General features: G+C 39.2%; 1 protein-coding gene across 1 annotated transcript in view; it reads right to left on the bottom strand.

Moving 5' to 3' along the window:
• rims2a (regulating synaptic membrane exocytosis 2a) overlaps positions 1-20,175 on the bottom strand; it is a gene marked incomplete at both ends in the record, with an annotated part of 193,252 nt that overhangs the window by 38,544 nt on the left and 134,533 nt on the right. The gene's annotated exons all lie outside the window — the stretch shown is intronic.

Below are 20,175 nucleotides of genomic sequence, written 5' to 3' on the forward strand. Positions count from 1 at the left end.
TGACACACCATTGCTAAGTTGTATCCAGTATAGTGTTATCAAGTGTTCTGGCCTAGAACACACGCTGAACATTATATGTGATGTCGGGGAATTGTGCATGTTAGATAGGCATGCCTAATCAATTGCTCCACATTGGACTGGGTCTTGAGGCTAGCTGGCTAAGCTAGGTAAACAGTAGCAGGGCCCGGATAGCTAACCCGGAAACCCACTACATTCAAGAACAGGATAAGCGGTCTGTGCTACCAGGGCCTGTACAGACTTCGAGAACAGGATAAGCGGTCTGTGCTACCAGGGCCTGTACAGATTTCGGGAACCAGATAGCAGTCTGTGCTACCAAGGCCTGTACAGACTTCCTCTGGCAGCGTGGGAGGCCCACCAGGACTTCACATTGCATCGTGCTCAATCTCCACTTTCTCCTTTCCCCCCACCTGAACACTGACTCCGGACCGTGAGTACTTTGGCTCATTAGAGCTGAAGATTAAATGGGATTGTGAGTTTCCCATCAATCAGGCCTGCAACGGGGGTTTTTGTTTGTTTGTTTTTGTTTATTAGATGCCGGCTTAGGTATATTAGTATATTGTATTATTGTACAGGATATTTCATTTGTAATTAGCTGTATCATTAATGCCATTTTGGATATAGGTTTTCATTTATATTTCCTTTTTTGATATTGAGCACATGGTGCCTTTGAGTTTGAACCTGAGTACAGAGTAACAGCTCTGTTATTTTGTTTTCCTTTTTTGATAGTGAGCACACGGTGCCTTTGAGAGACAATACTCTATTTATTAACTAACTAACATTTTCTTTATTCGGTAATGTGTATATATATACACACGGTGTATGTAATATATAACACTATGTTCAATACAGATTATTTTTATATTTAAAGTTAAGTGTCTGGCTTGATCATTTCTATTTCAAAGGTATTGATGTTATATACCAAACAGATATTCGTATATTTCTATTATTAGATTAGTAAGAGCTAGGTGTTACGAACCTAGGGCCCTGCCCTCTAAGTCAACTGGGGTAAAAGGGGCTACACATATATGGTAATTAAATACCGCCATGGGAACATGCTTGTTTGTGGAATGTGGAATAATGGCTATAAGCGAACTATAAAGATAGACTTCACTGAGAGTGAGATTGATCACGGAGGTCATCTAATGAACAAATTGAAGGTAGAAAGCATTTCGTTGTGAACAATCTTATTTGGAAACATGACACACAAAATAATATTCAGCTTTCTATTAAAAACAATAATTATTTAATCGTAGGATTTTAAATATTTTTTGAGAATAAATCAATCCAATGAAGTTGTCCATTCCAGTGGACACCCAGGAGGAAGGGGAGTCTAAGGGTGTTGACTGACGCAGTACTACAGAACCAGCACATTGACAGAAATAATGACAAGCTGAGCCGACATTTGCACTGTAATGACTGAAATGAACGAATGAATGAATGAATGAATGAATGAATGAATGAATGAATGAATGGATGGATGAATGAATGAATGAATGAATGAATGAATGAATGAATGAATGAATGAATGAATGAATGAATGAATGAATGAATGAATGAATGAATGAACGAAAACTTTATTTAACAGATTGCAGAATGGGTACAATACAGTGCGGCTCACTGAGTCGCTGAAGCACATTGCTACGTGTGCAACCCAATGGAGAATAAAAACTCGTAACCACAATTTTGTGCTTGCGTTTTCCATATACCATATACTGCAAAATAAATGCCTTTTTTCGTTGATGTTTTTTTTTTTTTAAGTTAGATTAACCTCATGCGGGCAGAAAAGTGGCCATTTTTGTTTTCGTTTTTTGAGGACTGCATACTTTTTTTGCAGATTAAGACCTTGCAAGGGTAGACTTACTTAAAACTGCTGTATGTAATTGTAATAACATTAAATAAATGAATTAAATAAAATTAGGCCTGAATGGGTAACGCTCACTAATAAGCCACCCGTCTTCAACAGTATCTCCATGGACACGAAGGCCCACAGAACTGTTCTGCACTATCAGCAGAACGTATCAGCCAAATCTGCATTGCAGATTATCTGTACATTGACCGAGTATAATCTCTTTCTATTCACATAACTGAATTGAGTTGATTGATGGAGCTTTGACAGCTACATAGGTACACATTCTATTGCTCCGATGGGAAATGCCAGAGCGATATCCAATCTCACGCCGAGAAGAATCCCAGGGTGGAGAGGACTTGAATGTGCACGGATGGCATTTGTGCGCGTTGTTTCATGCTCCAATTTGTGTCCCGGCTAGCGGACTCTACTTATATTCTCTCTGCAAATAGACCGGCATATCCGTGACAAGTCTTCCGATAACGCAAGACAAACCATGCTTCATTCATTCGGAAAGACCTATTCTAAATGCTATTTATAGGGTTTGGCAATAATTACACTCATGTCTCTGTTTTACAATTAACTATAATTAATTATGAGTCATACCGAACACGTCTTTGTTGGAACTCTAATGCATGAAAGCTTATTCCGTCCTTCTGCAGTCTTCCTATTCTACAGCTTGGTGACATGTACGTGCGGTCGGAGCTGTGCGTAGATACACTCACTTTAAACAAACACTCACCTTACCACTCACTTTACTCACTTTAGACACTTTATATTTATCTATTATTAAAGAGATTTGCACTATTTGCACCCTACCCTACGTGTTGTACCTCATCTCATTTCTGCATTGTCACTGTTACTCATCTTACTCTGTATTGTATATTGTATATATATATTGTATATATGTATATTGACTGAACATTCCTTTACTTACTTTTTACTTACTTCTTAATAACTTTTTTTTGTACTTACTTTTTTTTGGTACTGTATGTAGCACACTCTCAGGGGCTCATACAGAAACAAGCATTTCATCATAAAGTATTCTATATTTTGTTGTGACAAATAATAAACAAACTTGAAACTTGAACTTGTATACCTCTGTGTACTCATGATTTACTCCTGTGCACCCTACATTACTGCTACCCTACTCTACATTACTGCACACCAGTCTATTTCTCCACCTTACAGATTCAGATTCAGTATTAAATATTGATGACTTGCTCTAATACAAAACTAGAGTTGGGTTTTCAACATATACACAATTATTTGATTCAATGGTGGGTTCTGTTTTGTTTTATGCTGCTGGAGTATGGGGTTTTGATGATGCTCCTGAATGTAATGCGATCCAGAACCGGGCCATAAGATACTTTTTAGGAGTCCATAAATACACACCAAAAGGGGCTATAGAAGGGGACATGGGGTGGGATTCTTGCTTGGTCAAGCAAAAGGGTGAAATGGTGAGGTTATGGAACCGCCTGGTCCAGCTGCCAAATGGCAGGGTGACTAAAAAGATTTTTAATTGGGACAGAGCACACGGTCATCCCTGGTCAAGAGAGATGTCTATGATTTTTTCTTCTACTGACTTGAGTATGATTTTTATGAACAATTTGCAGTGTAAGGTTCACATAATTAAAACAAAATTATCAACAATCCATCAGGATAAGTGGAAGGTGGAGATTTTGAAAAAACCTAAACTTAGAAAATATATTGCAATTAAAAATGAGTATTTTACTGAACCTTATGTAATGTTAAACTTAAAGAGAAGACGGAGGTCTCTGTGTGCCCAGTTGAGGTCTGGCACCCTGCCATTGGCTGTGGAAGTGGGTAGATTCCAGGGTAAACCTGAGGAGGAGCGGTTGTGTGTTCTGTGTGATCTGGGAGTGGTGGAGGATGAATATCATTTTGTTTTTTATTGCCCTTTGTACACCACTTTGAGGAGGGCTTTATTTGAAAAAATTCAAATTGCAAACCCAGATTTGTTTTGGCAGTCTGAGAGCTGTATGTTGAGTTGTTTTTTTGTGGAGGACATCTTCGGTTTTGCAGGATTTTTGGAGAAGGCATGGCACCTGAGACAAAACACACTGTATCCTATATAATTGTATTTGAATTCACCTTGTTTTTCTGTTTATTTACATTGAGTACAGCTTGTGTTATATTACGTTTTCTTGTATTTTTCTTTTTTTATGGCCATCTTGGTCTATGTCATTTGTTAAGTAATTGGTAAAGTATATTATTATATACTTATTGTTATGTGTCTTGTAAGCCCATATGGGCTGGGCATACATCTGTATGTAAGACACGAAAATAAAAAATATCAAATCAAATCAAATCAAATCAAATAAAAAATGTAGTGACGAAGACACTTGTTTACCAAAGGACTCGTGGTGCTAGAACACAGATGTGTCACCAGATAACATGTATTTCTCACGGAAAGAGGAACAGAGTTGATTCCTCAAAAGAGGATTGCGTGATAAGACACGCTGGCAAAAAGAGGAAGTTGGTATTTGTAACAGCAGTCACCAAAAAGAACCCTGAATGGGTGGGTGGAGGCTCCTGTTTATATCCCTGTTGAGATGTGAGGGGGCACGCTCACTGCATCCAGATTTAACTCTCAGGCATAGAGCTAAGGAGCGTGAGTCAGGCCCCAAGGCTTAGCCTACATCCGGGCCGGTTGATTATTATTATTATTATTATTATTATTATTATTATTATTATTATTATTATTATTATTATTATTATTATTATTATTATTATTATTATTATTATTGTTATTGTTATTATTATTATTATTATTATTATTATTATTATTATTATTATTATTATTATTATTATTATTATTATTATTATTATTATTATTATTATTATTATTATTATTATTATTATTATTATTATTATTATTATTATTATTATTATTATTATTATTATTATTATTATTATTATTATTATTATTATTATTATTATTATTATTATTATTATTATTATTATTATTATTATTATTATTATTATTATTTATTTCTTATTTATGATCATATAACTGGAAAATAGAAACGGGTCGGTATGCTTTAAAGGGAGGATTGTTGTTATCCTACACCAATGAGTAAAACAGTGTTTTTTTATGACCATCTAATGGGGAAGAAAGACTCCGGTTTGAATCTGTGTTCATATTTGTATCATTATTACCTTTTTCTTAGTCTCTGCACCGCTGTGAAGCACTTTGGGCTGCAATTCTTGTATGAAAGGTGCTAAACAAATAAGGTTTATTGTTATTATTATTATCATTATATAACTACTTACACATTCATATGACCCCGCTGCAGCGTCCACCTGGAATGACCTGACCCTGAAGCTGAAGGTCCTTCCTTCTCTTGAATGACCTGACCCTGAAGCTGAAGGTCCTTCCTTCTCTTGTTGCATTTAAAAGTATGATCTCCGACCACTGTGTGTCGACTTGTAACTGTCTTAACTGATTTGTATTCTTTATTCTTATTTATTGTGTCTATATGTATGGATTTGCTGATAACTGTGTCTTGTCCTGTAAGCGTGTCATCACTGTAGATGAGGGTAAACCTCAGGGTCTCGCAAGGTGAAATAAAGGTTTGAAATGAAAACACATTATTCTGATAGCCCAGTTTGTCCTGAAAACAAACATGTAACATGATTGTACATTTCAGTGTTGATGTTATACATTATTACACAATTACACCAGGCTAACCAAAAATGTCTTTGTCCCCCAGAGGATTAAAGTGAGGATCAACAGTTTAATCTAATCTTAGCGCGATGCCGATTGATGACACACAGCAGCGTCGAGGTTCAACACATCGAGACATCAACACACACGGGTTGTGTAATGTCTGCTCTGCGAGACCTGGCTGTTATTAAGAGCTGAGAGACTGAAGACCAGACCACACACAACTAGAACTGGGAAGGAGTACACAGTACACAGCTATATTTGACTGTACTGTACGTACAGTACTCTGGTACCCGGTGAGGGGCCGGGGCCCCCGTGATCATGTTGGGTGGAGTCATTTTCAGGAGCTCAACTGGATACCAATTGAGGCCAGAGGAGCCCAGCTTAGGCCCACCATGGTGCACAAGATAATCAATCACAGGGCCCCCACATATCTTTGCAACTACAGTATGTTCCCAGTGTTCACACATCACACAGCCAGAGACCCAGATCTAGCTTAGCAACCCTGCATCCTCCAAGGTGGAGAACCAAGATGATCTTGTGGAATTTTAAACGGCACAATTAATGTATAAAGCAAAAAGTCATGCACTTCCAAGAAACATTCAAGAATTGTTCTTTGATAGGGAGGGGGGTTATAATCTGAGGGGAGAACACAATTTAAAAGTGCTAAATGTACGCACTACCATGAGAAGACACTGCATCTCGATATGTGGAGTGAAACTGTGGAACAGTCTAAATGTGGTGCTAAAGCAATGTCCAAACATGAGACAATTCAAACTGATGTATAAGGAAATTATGTTCACAAGGTACAGGGATGAGGAAGGGACTTGATATTCACGGGTGTTTACATTTTTATTTAATTTCTTTCATGTTTTACATATATAGTTTTTTTTGCATATATATATATATATATTTTTTTTTTTTTAATAGTACACTCATTTGAGTAGTGGACAAGGGGTAGGATTAAATAAGTGTATACTTCTTCCTACTCCTTTTCAAACATGTAGATTGAGTTGTGTTTTGCTTTTGTTATTGTTTGTTTGTATTCATTGCATGTTTGAAATAAAGATTTCAAATCAAATCAAATCAAATCAAATCAAGATGGGACAGTGCCCATTGGCTCACACAGGAGCACAGGAGTGGAATGAGTTGCCTTTGACCATCAAACAGGAGTTGAACCTGTATAGTCTCAAGATGAACGTTGGGAAGCGGCTCCTAGAAAATATCCCAGAGTAACTCAGGACACCGACAGTGGAAGGAGGCGTCCTGCTTTAGTGTGTGAGATCTGTACATTTTGTACATATTAACAATGGCGTATTTGTTTAATTTGACTTTTAGCGATATACTGTGGGCTGATGATAATCATGTTTATGCAAATACCGAGACCAAGGACCACAATGGAAATACGTCTGTGACATTTTTGTGCCATCCTTGATAATCTTAGCATGCATGACTTGTTGTAACGTGTATTTTAATAATTGTCAAATAAACTAAACTACCTAAAACTTCTATAATCACAGTCAGACAGTAGGTATATTGTCTGCACTCTATAATCACAGTCAGACAGTAGGTACACTATCTACACTCTATAATCACAGTCAGACAGTAGGTACACTATCTACACTCTATAATCACAGTCAGACAGTAGGTACACTGTCTACACTCTATAATCACAGTCAGACAGTAGGTACACTGTCTGCACTCTATAATCACAGTCAGACAGTAGGTACACTGTCTACACTCTATAATCACAGCCAGACAGTAGGTACACTATCTACACTCTATAATCACAGTCAGACAGTAGGCACACTGTCTACACTCTATAATCACAGTCAGACAGTAGGTACACTGTCTACACTCTATAATCACAGTCAGACAGTAGGTACACTGTCTACACTATATAATCACAGTCAGACAGTAGGTACACTGTCTGCACTCTATAATCACAGTCAGACAGTAGGTACACTGTCTACACTCTATAATCACAGCCAGACAGTAGGTACACTATCTACACTCTATAATCACAGTCAGACAGTAGGTACACTGTCTACACTCTATAATCACAGTCAGACAGTAGGTACACTGTCTACACTCTATAATCACAGTCAGACAGTAGGTACACTGTCTGCACTCTATAATCACAGTCAGACAGTAGGTACACTATCTACACTCTATAATCACAGTCAGACAGTAGGTACACTATCTACACTCTATAATCACAGTCAGACAGTAGGTACACTATCTACACTCTATAATCACAGTAGGTACACTGTCTACACTCTATAATCACAGTCAGACAGTAGGTACACTGTCTACACTCTATAATCACAGTCAGACAGTAGGAACACTGTCTACACTCTATAATCACAGTCAGACAGTAGGTACACTGTCTGCACTCTATAATCACAGTCAGACAGTAGGTACACTGTCTGCACTCTATAATCACAGTCAGACAGTAGGTACACTGTCTACACTCTATAATCACAGTCAGACAGTAGGTACACTATCTACACTCTATAATCACAGTCAGACAGTAGGTACACTGTCTGCACTCTATAATCACAGTCAGACAGTAGGTACACTATCTACACTCTATAATCACAGTCAGACAGTAGGTACACTGTCTACACTCTATAATCACAGTCAGACAGTAGGTACACTATCTACACTCTATAATCACAGTCAGACAGTAGGTACACTGTCTACACTCTATAATCACAGTCAGACAGTAGGTACACTATCTACACTCTATAATCACAGTCAGACAGTAGGTACACTGTCTGCACTATATAATCACAGTCAGACAGTAGGTACACTATCTACACCCTATAATCACAGTCAGACAGTAGGTACACTATCTACACTCTATAATCACAGTCAGACAGTAGGTACACTGTCTACACTCTATAATCACAGTCAGACAGTAGGTAGCTACATTGTCTACACTCTACAGTCAGACAGTAGGTACACTATCTACACTCTATAATCACAGTAGGTACACTGTCTACACTCTATAATCACAGTCAGACAGTAGGTGTCTACACTCTATAATCACAGTAAGTACACTGTACACTTTATAATCATAGTCAGACAGTAGGTACACTGTATAATCACAGTCAGACTGTACAGTAGGTCTCTTGAGTTGGGTTTGAAAGCAGTCCTCTCACACGGTGTGAATACAGAGACACTGTGTTTTCACCCATGCCAGATTACGTTGATGTGTTGTACACACTCCTCACAACTAGAACATCATGTGTGCTGCCAGAAGTGAAGGTGCCAGGTGGCAGCGGCAGTATATTGAGTTGGTATACTGATCAGTGCCAAGGCATCACGCCACCACTCCGAACTCACATGTACATCTCTCTCCCGCAGCTTGTTTACACAAGATGTTAACAACCTTCAACAAACGCAACACAAAATGTCACGTGTGCTTTTACTTGGAAATGGGAAAACAAGACCAAAACAACTCAGTTTCTTTCACAATGCAAAGTACATTATTATTATTATTATCATTATTAGTATTACTATTATTATCATTATCATTATTATTGTTGTTATTATTATTATTATTATTATTATTATTATTATTATTATTATTATTAATATTTTTTGTTTAATATTTTATTATTTTTAGCATTTTTACAGCTTTATTGGTCACGCAGGACCGACAGAGGAGAGGGCAAACGGGAGGAGAGGTGGGGAGGACATGCGACAAATAACGACGGGAGCTGGGATCGAACCCGGGTCGGCCGCGTAGGTTAATTATTATTATTATTAATATTCTTAATATTATTATTGTTGTACCATGCAGACAGCACCATGTGACACACTCCCTCTGAATAATAGAATGTTGCGCAGGCGTTCTGATGTTGAGACAAAACTCATGAATAAACATGGCCTTTAAAAGATAGTTCATCAATATTGATTGGAATACAACCCTCCTGCTGAATCCATTATAAACAGGATGACATCATGGAGTTCAGCATTGTTGCAATAATCTTTGCAAGTATAAAAAAAAGAAGAAAAAAAAGGTTCTTACTGTCTTTTACTATTATTACTTTGTACTTTGCTACTATGTCTATACTACTATCTACTATGTACTATGTTACCATGTCTATACTACTATCTACTATGTACTATGTTACCATGTCTATACTACTATCTACTTTGTACTATGCCATTATGTCTATACAACTATCTACTATGTACAGTACTATGCTACTATCCCTATACTACTACCTACTAATGCTTATATGTCTATACTACTACCTGCTATACTAATATGTCTATACTACTATCTATTATGTACTATGCTACTATACCTATACTACTACCTACTATGCTAATAATACTAATATGTCTATATTATAATGCACTCAGACTAGTGTAACACTCAAGTTCGACACTGCTAGATGAAAAATATCATTTACCCTGAGCTGCCAGAGATGTACCCTTCCTGCTGACTTTGGACCCCTAGCACTGTTTCCTGCCAACAGTACGGATGATGTTGTTGATAGAGTCCTTTCTCAGCACAATCCATGCTCTTCTTTGCACAGCGGCAACTAAAGCTAGTTAGCCACAAAACTGATGGGAAAAGAAATGGGGCCATTACGCTGAAATAAACACCGGGGGCGAATTCACAAAGGGATTGCGTGGCTTTTTCTGACGCAATGCCTGTGCAAATAGCCCCAAAACAAACCTTGCTATTCACAAAGCACTCGCAAAAAGGGTGAAATACCGTGCTAACTGCGTTGCCATCATCATTGCGTCTCTGTGCGTCAGTGCTATTTCCGGGTATTTAAATGAGGTAATAATGGGTAATATTCAATTCTCTAACAGTCTAACTAAACATTAAATACAACTTAATTTCTCAATTAAAAAAATATTCCTGAGTCTGAAATAATTGTCACTGGCATACAGAGACTCAGGTGCATACAAATTTTGAGCATGGCCATGTTTCTAGTACCCCCACAACCCGACCTACGAGCAAATCTATGTAGGGGAGCAAAATATGGCAGGAGACTTATCACAAAATCACATCTAGAATTTTCCCACCCAATTGGTACCAAAAAAGTGTTTGGCCCAAGAACTGGAAGAGCTACAGTATTGATTCGTCAGGACTTCCAATTTGCGATCAGAGAATTGAAGCTTCTGTTTTCTGTCTGCCATTGTTCTTGGTATCTAGGGACATCTATGGATCTCAGAGAATGTATCCCCAGTGTCAGAAATATTGTGTCTGTTACTAGGCTTGAGTAAATTGTAATGAACCAAAGGAGAATATCAATTCAATAATTTTTTCATTTTCTTTTAACATTTTTGACGGTGAATAACACCAGCTAAAAATGAAACAGAAGGTTTGGTACTGTACAGTGCTGAATTCTGCCATCCGGACACATGCCATTTGAAATATTATTATAGAATATAGAATATCAGGCCTATAAATTACCTTATTATAGCCACGTCGCACATCTATGAATCGGGCCAAATCTCCTCTTTCCAATGGCAGAGTTCAATCTGGATTTAGTATCACCAGGCGTGCAGCAAGTACCGTGAATGAAATCTACTGTAAGTACAGTTACTTTTCTATTATGTAGATTCCTCCGCCATTTTGCATCAGATTGCAATGCCGTTTTTTGATAGACGTTCACAGAAAGGTAGATAAACTAACTGTGTTCTAATTTATGCCAATAATGTTCAGGTTTGTGGTAGATAATCCTGAAAAACAAGATAAATAAAAAGGTTAATCAGCAAAAACGCGACATTAATTCATACAGTCTGTAGAGATGGATTTATGGCGTGATGTCATTTGCAGGTCACCACCGGACCGCTCGGGCTTAAGAGGTTAAGGGTGCTATTAGCGGGCGCAATCCATTCTTTGTGAATTCGCCCCTGAGACCATTGCAATTAGTTTTGTGGCAAACCACTGACCAGGGATGAGCTGAGTGTCCAGTATGAAGCACAGCATGGATTGACCTGAGATGGAAATCTACTAAGATAAGATATTCCTTTATTGACCCCTTGGGGAAATTCGGGGCACCATAGCATCATGGGGGAGGGGGGAGGGGAGGTACAGATATGGACAGGGTAATAGTAGAAAGACATGAATATAGGCTCTTCGACAACATCATCGATGAGCAGGAAATAGGGCTAGAGGTCCCAAATTGTACCCTTTAATTCTGCCTCTGACACTGTCACTAGGGAACAAGCATCCCTTAAATTACTTAAAAGATCACATAAAATGCTTTCATCTATGCACACACACCTTAATGAAAAGGTCAATGTGTGCCCCTTCATTTTACTTAGTCTATGCACAATTCTACTTAATGTTTTTCTTAACTTACCTTAATTCTTATTAAATAATAAGGATATTTTAAGGGTTTATTATGGTGAAAAACGTCCCTACCCACATTACATTACAATGTAACTATGCAATTACCGGTAAGTCAATACAGTTCTAACACAAATCCCGCTGGGATAAGGGAATCTCTGAGGATTTAAAACAATAGCCATTGTTGTCATGTCCTCCATTCCTGCCAGCACTCTCGGTAGGAGGCCAGCCAGTTCCTCCCATCCAGGCTCCACACACAGGATACAGTATGGATGGTTGGGGGAGGAATAGTCAACTCTAACATGCACATCTATCTTTATTTGCCGATGCTGTCACGTTCACTCAGGAAGCAGAGCCCACAGTATCAGGCAGAAAACACGCATGTTATACTGAATTTACACCCTGCCCAGACCGACAGAGGAGGCATGTGGTAGTCTACACCCTGCCCAGACCGACAGAAGAGGCATGTGGTGGTCTACACCCTCCCCAGACCGACAGAGGAGGCATGTGGTAGTCTACACCCTGCCCAGACCGACAGAGGAGGCATGTGGTAGTCTACACCCTCCCCAGACCGACAGAGGAGGCATGTGGTAGTCTACACTCTCCCCTGACTGACAGAGGAGGCATGTGGTGGTCTACACTCTCCCCAGACCGACAGAGGAGGCATGTGGTAGAAGAGAAGAGAAGAGAAGAGAAGGGAAAAGAGAAGAGAAGAGAAGAGAAGAGAAGAGAAGAGAAGAGAAGAGAAGAGAAGAGAAGAGAAGAGAAGAGAAGAGAAGAGAAGAGAAGAGAAGAGAAGAGAAGAGAAGAGAAGAGAAGAGAAGAGAAGAGAAGAGAAGAGAAGAGAAGAGAAGAGAAGAGAAGAGAAGAGAAGAGAAGAGAGGCGGAGGACAGACACAGTGAGATAGGAAATATTGGGGGGAACAAGGGAGGATGAGAAAGAGGAAGGAGAGGAAGGAGAGAGAGAGAGAGAGAGAGAGAGAGAGAGAGAGAGAGAGAGAGAGAGAGAGAGAGAGAGAGAGATAGACAGACATGCAGCCTCAGTGTACCTGGGCTACAGTGTACAGTCCATGCATCATCCAAAGCACAGTGTGTCAGGCCAGGCCTCCTAGGAGATTAATTAGCAGAGGAGGTGCTGAGGTAGGAGCCTCTACTCAACACACAAGATGAATTACCTTCTGCCGAAAGCTCAAAGTTCAGCTATTTCACCACGTACAACACTCTTTAAGTCTGGGGACTTAGGAGGGCCGAATCTACGTCAGAACGAAGCTAGTGCATACACAATGGATTCTTGCAGTATACAGTAGTACACAGGCCTATTTCAGGAATGGTATGTGATACAAAGTATGATAGAAAATATGCGGGGCCTGGGTAGTGTAAAGGTAGTGTAAAGGTTCAATTGGTGGCAGTGGTACCTCCAGCTGGTTCAGTCGTCCCTACAAACACAATTGTCATTGATCGCGGGTGGGTTATGAACTTATGAGTGGGGTATGAGTCCTGGTCGTTTCATTAGCGACTCCTACTGGTCGGTCGGAGCGTCTGTTCAGCTGCGTGTTACGTTCTCCCAGTGAAACTCCTCCTTTGCCAGGTGAAAAGAAGCGGCTGGCGTCTCGATTTAACAAACATATTAAGCATATAGTGTACATCACCAATATTGAACATGAAACAACAGCTCCATACAGTATATACTGCATCATTTTCAAAGTGGATCTCCTGTATTTGAGCCTGGCCGTGTCAGCTCTGCTCCCTGCTGAAGCAGCATCAAGACTATCATGAACACTTTTAAAGCTGCTATACTGTAGAATAGATCACATTTTAAGTAATCTTTTTTAAATGTATTATTATTATTATTATTATTATTATTATTATTATTATTATTATTATTATTATTATTATTATTATTATTATTATTATTATTATTATTATTATTATTATTATTATTATTGTATTTTAAATCATACATCCAAAGAGCTTTTAGAAAGGTGTGGTATAAAAGTATTGCTTTCCTACCCAAAAGAATATCGATTAATGAATTTATCATAAAAAACCTTTTGTGCAGGTCCAAAATTAATACTTTCCCAATGTGGAATGCACCTGATAAGATAAATGTCATGCTTAGGGATGCTCGATATTGGCTTTTTTACCGATACCGATATTCCGATATTGTCCAACTCTTAATTTCCGATACCGATATCAACCGATATCAACCGATACCGATATATGCAGGGTTTCCCCCCCAAAAAAACTGAATAATTTCAGGTAACTAATAATTTCACTGGATATTATATAACAAATATTGTTATTGTTTTTTTCTTTTTTTAAACCGATACCGATATTTTCCGATATCACATTTTACTGCCGATATCGGCCGATAATATTGGTCGGCCGATAATATCGGACATCCCTCATGCTGGTACTCTAGTGCAGCGGTTCTCAAACCACGGGTCGCAACCCAAAGTGGGGTAGCGGGTAGGTGACAGTGGGGTAGTGCATTGGCAAGTAAAAAATTAATTAAAATTAAAATAAATAAACTATATACAGTATATTTTTTTTGTGTTCTGGCAACATATTTTATGCCTAAATATGCCTCGTTTTATAAATGTGTATTGATAACATACAGTAGTGCTGTACTAAAATGTTCTAATAAATATGCATGATCAAGTTCAACAACGTGTGCTTTTATTTTGATATTCCTTAATTCCACATTGAAATTACGCAATACATTAAGTGTGGGGTCGCTAAAAGAAATCCTAAATAAAATGGGTATAAAAAAGTTTGAGAACCCCTGCTCTAATGTGACATCTAGTGGCTGAATGTTATCTATAGCACCTTTAAAGCCACACTGTGTCCGATTCTTTTCGTTAGAATTTTGTTATCTTATTTTAACGTGGACACACTGACTCACCGTTTACTCTGAGGTTAAGCACAGGTGTAATTAATAACATTAATCATGGCCCGTTCCATTTAGGTGTGTCACAACCGTTCCGGTGAGACGGCATGCACGGTAGCAGGGCCCTGGCCCCTGGCACGCCTAAATGGAACGGGGCCATAATAATTACACATGTGTTTACCCTGCAATGACATGTCTGGATGGCTTCTGTGAAATAGGCCTATGTATTCCAAAGTGCTGAGATGAACCGCGTGGTGGCCATGTGCACCTGGCAAATTTACTGTGCAACAAGTGTGTTAGATACACACAGTATACAGGAAGCAGGAGATTTAGGACACAACCTTCATAGGCTATAATGCACTACAGCATATGACTGTTGTATGTCATGTTCTGCCACGGAGTGTCTCTCACTCAGAACAATAAGAAAAGAGGGCGTTTGATGACGTGGTGAAGGAGCGTGAGAGCGTTGAAGTTGATGTCTTCATTGTTAAATTGCACTTCTCTTTCCATACCGGACGCATCACGCTACGCGACCACAGGACACGCCGCCTGGTCTGCCAGGAAGTAGAAGAAAAACACAGAAAGCACTCCATGTTCCTGGTTGAACTTACAGATTTCTCAGGGTTTGAACATTGGACCTCATTCTCGTCAAACATCTTCTCATGAACTACGTAAGACGTAAAAAACTCTTAAACAGCCAATGTGTTCTCAGCTGCGCTCTCCTGGATAATGAATGCCACTGATTCTTGAATTGAATGCACGTTCGCGTACACCTCTGCCCACATCTGTCTGTACATACCTGCATATAATCCTTTTTACATATCTGTAGATACTATATATATACTTGTCCCTTACCTACTCTTACTAGTTACGCTGCTGGCCAGTATGACTTACTACCACCATAGTGTCTTTATACCTGTATACTATATCTATATCTGTACATATCCCTTACCTACTCTTACTAGTTATGCTGCTGACCAGTACGACATAGTGTCTTTATACCTGTATCACTGTACATAATAATAATACTAAAACTCTGGACATACATCCGATTTGCACTATTACTCAGTAGTACTAATTTATATATTTTATATCCAGTTTAATCACATTCACCTGTACATTGTTTATTACTATTGCACTTTACTGTTACTTTTACTGTTGCACTTTGGTTAGATGCCAAACTTATTTTCATTGTACTGTACTTGTGCTGTATAATGACAATACATTGAATTTAATCTAATGTAATATTACATATTTAAGTTGTTCTATTCACACATCCTTTAAATCACTGGTCACCAACCCGTCGATCGCGATCGACTGGTCGATCTTGGAGATTTTCCCTGTAGATCTTTCCCTGAAAATAAATAAATAAATAAATAAAAAATAATAATAATAATTTTTTTTGATCTTTCATGAGAGTCCACATTACAGTTCTACTTTTGTTTTGATGTGAAAAGTGATGCTGCATAAGATTACTGCACTTAGCACTGACTGAGAAAGTACATATTACAGTTCTACTTTGACAAACATATTTACAATTAGCATTTTATAATGTTAATAATATGAGAGTCCACATTACAGTTCTACTTTTGTTTTGATGTGAAAAGTGATGCTGCATAAGATGACTGCACTTAGCACTGACTGAGAAAGTACATATTACAGTTCTACTTTGACATTTTAATGTTGGACCAAAGCATTACATGTAATTAGAATACAGGCAAATAAAAGTCATTACGTTTAAAGTACAATATTGGCTGTCTTTTTCTCTCAATGCTTCAATAGGTAGATCTTACCTTCACCAAGGCCGAGGTCAGGGATCTTGGGCTTAAAAAGGTTGGTGACCACTGCTTTAAATGATTAGATTCTGAAATTCCTGTGTTTACATGATGTTCATTATATCATGACCAACTCTCATCTCATTTTTCCCCCAGAGACCAGTGTAGGGAAAGGATTTAATACTGTATGAAGGTACTGTAACTCTGGTAATTCTGGTAACTGGTTTTCCATTAAATCCTCTTTATTAAAATGGTTTGAGTGAACAAGACGTTACATTCATTACCTTCCAATGACAGGTGAGTTTTTAATGGAGTGAGTCATCTGTTGGAGGTCAGTGTGACAAGGTCGGTCGTACCTTGTGCACTAAAAGCCTTTAAAACACAAGGACAAGCACTGCTACGATAAACAATAAACGATTTCATTTCCGTTTTATACCATTTTGAAAAACACTCGTTTCTTGAAACTGTTACAATCCCAGACCTGCTCAGGTCTGGGAGAATCAATGCCCCAGTGTCAAGTCGCCATCTAGTGGTCACCTGCAGAAGCTGCAGTCAACATTGACCCTGCTTGGTCATATTAATAACATTCTTTTGTGGCAATTAGTGTCTATATTACAAGTGTTGTCTGTTTAGGGTTTCTTTGTGTTGGCATTTTGATTCTGTGTGTTGTATTAGCCTAGTCCTTGTTCCGGTATTGTTGTTTATTGTATTAGTTCTAGTGTCTTCTTCCCCTAGGTGTTTTCCATTGTTAATCAGTGTTAATTAGTGTCAGTATATATTGCTTGTGGGTTGTTGGGATCATTGTGGCGTCATTCTGTGATAAACGCCCTTTACTGTAATACACAAAAAAAAAAAAATTCTGCCTATTTATGAATCGTTTTCAAATAAACGCTAGATTATCGATAGTATATGTGTACTTATGCACGCTATAGAAGCGAGCTGAGTTTTAAAACCATAGACAGTGGACAGACTTGTCTTTCTTGCCTGCAACTTAAAGTAATGGCTTTGCTTGTCCAAATGACAATACTGACCAAATTGAGATTTTTTTCTCTTGTCCATTTATTTTGTTTGCTTTCTAATTTAAAATATAGTTTGAAACCGTCTGTACACAGTAGGCTATGTGTGCTAGCAGAGCTAGACTCCAGTCATGAGTCACGGTGCACATGTGCGGTGGTTTGTCCACCAAAAAAGCGCCAAAAGATAGAAAAGAAACTAGCAGAGCCAGAACTGTTCAACTCCCCTGGAGCCACAGCCAGCAGAGAAGCCGGTTTACTTTCGCTTTTAAACCAGCTGCAGCCTGAGAACTGGAGTGTGAGGGGATGTAACACTAAAGATGGCGGCAACGACAAAGAAATATATATATATATTTTTTACTTATAACAATTTCGATAATTATCGATATCGAGTGATATGATAACATTATCATATCGTTATCGCAATATAATTTTTTGCCATATCGCCCAGCCCTACTCTCGTCTCTCTGGCACTCAACGGTTGGCATGAACTAACGAGTAATCTCGTTGTTGGCACTGAAAGTGTTAAGGTTTGAAATTAAAGGGGACTGCATTATAAATGGCCTTTTCCAGTGATTAGCATGTTTTCCTAGCAATTGGGGATTATGTCAATGTGGTCTGTGTCGTTAATTATCATATTGACTCATCAGTCTAGTCTCGAGTTCACGAGATCCTCCCTCACTCAACTAAGCTGTTCTGATTTTACAGTTTTGTTGACGTGAATATAGCACTGATTTGCATAACTAACGCCCCATCTATGGTTGACAGCGACAGCAGAGCGAGTGGAAATATCTTCACTTCCTCAAACAGAGCGAGGCAGAGAGTGCATAGTGTAACCCGACACTTCCTCAAACGGGTTTTGACTGCGAGGCACACAACCTGTGTAAACGCTCCGTGTGTGTGTTTGAGAGAAGATGGGTCCCTCTCTCTCTCTCTCCATCTCTCGCTCGTCCGCAGACAAACGTAAGCGGATGAGCGAGAGAGAGGGAGGGAGGGAGAGAGATGGAGATGGTGAGAGAGAGAGAGAGAGAGAGAGAGAGAGAGAGAGAGAGAGAGAGAGAGAGAGAGAGAGAGGGACCCGTCTTCTCTCAAACACAAACACGGAGCGTTTACACAGGTTGTGTGTAAGTGCTCCGTGTGTCCCTCTCTCTCTCTCTGTCTCTCTCTCTCCCTCTCGCCCTCTCTATCTCTCCCTCTCTCTCCCTCGCAGTCGGGAGCATCAGCATATCACTGTAATATCTTTGCGCATGCTCCCACGTGCAGGCCCGTATTCCGATCCATACAATAATATTCACAGGGGTATATATTGTCATTTGAAACAAGTTACCAATGCATTGTCCCGTGGGATTATTCCCCCCCCCCCCCCCCCCCCCGCGGCGAAATTAATTAGTATCCCCCTCAGTCTATCTATCTCTATCTCTCTCTGTGCCAGTCGCAGACTGTGTGGATGACTGTCACTCAAAGTGCTTATGGACGGAGCCAAGCCAACACGGCCTGAAATCCAAAGTGAGAAAAATGTGGCTTTTGAGTACTTGATTAGAAATATAAAACAATGAATTTATTTGAATAAAACCTTACAGATGTGTTCAATAGACTCACAGGAATTGTGTAAAGTTGCCCAAATAGTGCTAGGAATAGCAATGCATGTCCCCTTTAATGTAGCATTGAATTATTGGAATGCATGAATAGTGAAATATACATACAGACAAACCAGACTATGAACTTGCTCAAATGATTTACAATAAAACGTGGGTGGATGTCTCTTCTTCACAGTTGGATATGGAAAAGTAGGTCACAGGAGGAGAGTCAGGCTGGAGTTCATGTGCTCTGAATAAATTAGACGGCAGTACAGCTCCTGCGAATGAACAGAATGAACCTGCGTGTTTCTCTACATGGGCTATGGCTGCAGGTGTTATGACGTCAATGGTAAAATGGTGCATTTATATAGCACTTTTGTCCAAAGTGCTTTAAGATTTGCTCCTCACATCTTACCCATGCACTCACACATTCACACACTGACGGCAAGGTGCCAACCTGCTCATCCGGAGCAGTTAGGGGTTAAGTGTCTTGCTCAAGGACACTTCGAAACACTGCCCGGGAGGAGCGGGAATCGAACCGGGAACCTCCGGATTACCAGACGACTGCTCTACCTCCCGAGCCACTTTCGCCCCATATAACGTATTAAAGACACGCTCCGCCAATCTCCTGTTCTTCCTGCCTGGACTGTTCTGCACCACCATAACGACAGTCGTCAAAAAACCTTCCAAAATGGCTTCCCACGTTGCCACGGGGAGTCGCATTGTACCAGGCGTTTACTGTTTTATTTATGAGTAAAAGAGCAGAGAGGCCTGACCCAGCTTCTTCTCATAGTTCTGGATTCTTCAAGAGAGACAATACAGGAGAGAGCTATACAGAGAGAGAGAGAATACAGATTAGAGAGCTATACAGAGAGAGACAATACAGCAGAGAGCTATACAGAGAGATGCTATACAGAGAGAGACAATACAGAGAGAGACAATACAGAAGAGAGACACTATAGAGAGAGAGACAATACAGAGAGAGACAATACAGAGAGAGACAATACAGAGAGAGACAATACAGAGAGAGACAA

This window comes from Notolepis coatsorum (assembly GCF_963971535.1).
Source record: "Notolepis coatsorum genome assembly, chromosome: 19".
Classification (NCBI taxonomy): Eukaryota; Metazoa; Chordata; class Actinopteri; order Aulopiformes; family Paralepididae; genus Notolepis; species Notolepis coatsorum.